Source organism: Colobus angolensis, unplaced genomic scaffold (assembly GCF_000951035.1).
Source record: "Colobus angolensis palliatus isolate OR3802 unplaced genomic scaffold, Cang.pa_1.0 Scaffold239, whole genome shotgun sequence".
In the NCBI taxonomy this organism is placed as follows: domain Eukaryota; kingdom Metazoa; phylum Chordata; class Mammalia; order Primates; family Cercopithecidae; genus Colobus; species Colobus angolensis.
The window spans coordinates 1,400,416-1,404,138 of record NW_012115588.1 but is presented as its reverse complement, the minus strand read 5'-3'; the positions used below and the strand labels follow the sequence as shown (position 1 = coordinate 1,404,138).

General features: G+C 48.5%; 1 protein-coding gene across 3 annotated transcripts in view; it reads left to right on the top strand.

Annotated features, from left to right (window-relative positions):
- Positions 1-3,723, top strand: part of POLDIP3 (polymerase (DNA-directed), delta interacting protein 3) — a 38,402-nt gene that overhangs the window by 608 nt on the left and 34,071 nt on the right. The gene's annotated exons all lie outside the window — the stretch shown is intronic.

The window sequence follows — 3,723 nt, the reverse complement described above, 5'->3', positions numbered from 1 at the left end:
CGGTGCAGCCCCCTCGCCTGTCTGGACTGGCATTTGGGCCCCGCTCCGTGATCTCGGCGCTGCCTGGTCTCCACCTATCTTATAGTTGAGACTACCGAAGTTTAGCAGCAGGGAAGTGACTTGCTCCGACGGCCGAAGCTGAGGCGCAAGCCCAAATCCCCCTCCACGCGGCCTGTGTTAACACTCGCCTCCCTTTGTGCGGCGTCTTAAGTTTTCTAAGCCCGTTCATATACACGATGCCTCGTTTGATCTTTCACGGTCCTGTTGTCTGCTAGCAATTCATGTTACTCCCCTTTTACTGATGGGGAACTTGAGGCTGGGAGTGGTAAAGTGACTTGCCCGAGACCACGGAGAACTGAGCGGCGGGGCTGAGTGCGATTTAATTGCTGACTGAGCTGGCCTCCTGCATGGGCTTGAAAAACAAGTGGGCTGGGCTGGAGATTGGTTATTTCCTTAGGGAGAAGAAAGTGCTTGAGCTGGGTGAGGAGCCATGGAGGTGATTTGCAGTCATGTCTCCCAAACTTCCCCATGACCCTTAAATGTTATTAGTCATTTCAAGTCTTTGTGAGCTGAGTTCACCTGTATGAAGAAGTGAGAACTTTGCCCAGTAGTTTCCCAACACGCATTAAGTTTAAATGTCTTTGTAAATAGCCAGGATGTAAATATGTTAGATATTGTTTTCTCAGACATATGTTTTCTCAGCAGATGTTTATTTATTTTTTGAGACAGAGTTTTGCTCCGTCGCCCAGGCTGGAGTGCGGTGGTGCGATCTCGGCTCACTGCAACCTCCGCCTCCCCGGTTCCAGCAATTCTCCTGCCCTAGCCTTCCGAGTAACTGGGACTACAGGTGTGCACCACCACGCCTGGCTAATTTTTGTATTTTTAGTAGAGACAGAGATTTCACTATGTTGGTCATGCTGGTTTCGAACTCCTGACCTCAGGTGATCTGCCCGCCTCGGCCTCCTAAAGTGCTGGGATTACAGGCGTGAGCCACAGGCCCGACCATTCAGCAGATGTTTATTAATATCACCCGTGTGTGCCTGTGGCTAGGTTTTTCTCTTGATGTCTGAAATGTATCCCTCACCTTCTTCCCCATCCTGGATACTTGTATCAACTACAACTGCCACCACCACCTGGTAATTCGCAGCCAGCACTTACCGGGCTTCTGATTCTTAACGGGCACGCATTAGTATTTGTTTCCTAGACTACTGACTGTGAAAGCTCTCTCACATCTCCGCCTAGTGACTGATGTGAAGTTGGTGCTGGCTCCTCTGGCCACTTCTAAATCCATCCAGGTTTTGTAGGTTCCTTTGGAAACGACAGAATGATCGACACCAGGTTCTTCTCTCTCTGAGGTCACTCCCCCAGTTTCTGACTGCAGGTGGACTGCACTGCAGTCTATTTGATCTGTGTGTTTTTGGCTTTAGTGTGTGCAGAGTTTTGTGTTGGGCAGTAGGTGGGGCTGCAGGAATGGGTTGGGGGGTATGTGTGGATCCACAGGAGCAGGGGCCTTGCAGTTGGATACACCTGGCACGTGCAACTGTTGGGTTCTGTTTCCCTGGCCAGGGGACTTCTAAACTAGGCAGTTTCCTCACTTGTAATGGTGATTCCTGGTTGAGGGGATTAAATGTGAGAAGAATTTTTTTGTTTTTTTATTTTTTTGTTTGAGACGGAGTCTTGCTTTGTCGCCCAGGCTGGAGTGCAGTGGCGGGATCTCAGCTCACTGCAAGCTCCGCCTCCCGGGTTTACGCCATTCTCCTGCCTCAGCCTCCCAAGTAGCTGGGACTACAGGCGCCCGCCACCTCGCCCGGCTAGTTTTTTTTTTTTTTTTTTGTATTTTTTAGTAGAGACGGGGTTTCACCGTGTTAGCCAGGATGGTCTCGATCTCCTGACCTCGTGATCCGCCTGTCTCGGCCTCCCAAAGTGCTGGGATTACAGGCTTGAGCCACCGCGCCCGGCCTATTTTTATATTTTCTGTAGAGACGAGGTCTCGCCATGTTGCCCAGGCTGGTTTCGAACTGCTGGACTCAAGCAGTCCTCCTGCCTCTACCTCACAGAGTGCTGGGATTACAGGCGTGAGCCACTGTGCCCAGCAGTTTCTTCCTTTAGATATGAGGGCATCCCCAGTTAAGTCAGTTGACATGTCCCCTCTTGTTAGTTTGGTGAGTTTAACCCTCAGTGAATAGCTTGCTATCTGCTGCCTCCAAGCGGTTCAGTGTGGCAGCCTTGAGTATGCTGGAGGCTAGAGTTAAGCAGCTCTCTGGGCCAGATACCTCATCTGGGGAGTCCTTGGAGCTGGAAGTGGGAGGTTGTAGGGGGACAGGGTGGATTGTAAACTTTGCAGTTCAGCTCAGGACTCTGATCCTGGTACTGACTGCTTGTTTCCTTGTTGAAGTAAGATAAAGGAAATATAGAACTAAACACAAAAGGGAGGAAATGGGTTATTACGTAACTCTAGGCAAAGAATTATGTTTTAAAATGAAACATCTGCACAAGACTCTTGGGTAAGGGGATAGTATTTTATTTTATTTTATTTATTTTCGAGACGGAGTTTTGCTCTTGCTGCCCAGGCTGGAGTACAATGGTGCAGTCTCAGCTCACCGAAACCTCTGCCTCCTGGATTCAAGCGATTCTCCTGCCTCAGCCTCCTGAGTAGCTGGGACTACAGGTGTGCGCCACTACGCCTGGCTAATTTTTTGTATTTTTAGTAGAGATGAGGTTTCACCATGTTGGTCACGCTGGTCTTGAATTCGTGATCTCAAATGATCCACACCCCTCAGCCTCCCAAAGTGCTGGGATTACAGGTGTGAGCCAATGCGCCCGGCCATATATTCTATTTTACATACTGCCTAGAAGAAATCTGCATACTTGAAAGTTTGGTTTTAATGTTGCATGGATGTTCCAGGAAGAATTTTGTTGTTTAAGAAACAAACAAAATAGCCAAAGATCCAGCTTGAGGAAGTGTAAGTAACCTCTTTCCCCACCACTCTGCTCCCTTTGTTTCCGGTGATCCCAAGGATCACATTTGTGGAATGTGCTTGTTCTCAAAAGCAGCCGTTCTGTTTTGTGTTCTTCACACCTTTTGAGTCAAGAAAAGGGTCGTAGCTGGATGCAGTGGTGGCTCGTGCCTGTAACTGCCGCTGTGAGGGAGGCTAAGGCAGGAGGATTGCCTGAGCCCAGGAGTTCAAGGCTGCAGTGACCCATGCTTGCACCACTGCACCCTGGCCTGGTTGACAGAGCAAGACCTCATCTCTTTAAAAAAAGAAAGAAAAGAGTCATTACCATTATTATTACCTAGGCCTCCAGTTAATTATTAAAAGATTCCTTGACTAATGGGAAATGATTGAACCAGAAGGGGGTGGTTTTGAGTGATACCTTCCTCCATGGTGAGATACTGTCTTTCCTTACCACAGCACATCTCCAGTGACTTTAGTTGTGAAACATCCGTAGAGAGCCTCCTCAGGATAGCATTAGGCACCAGTTACAGTGCTGGCCTGCCCCTCATGTTGGTTTCTTCCTTTATTTATTTGAGACAAGGTCTTGCTCTGTTGTCCAGGCTGGAGTGCAGTGGCAAGATCACGGCTCACTGCAACCTCTGCCTCCTGGGCTTAAGCATTCTTCCTGCCTCAGCCTACCAAGTAACTGGGACCACAGGCATATGCCATCATGCCTGGCTAATTATTTTTATATTTTCTTTTTCTTTTCTTTTTTTTTTTTTTTTTT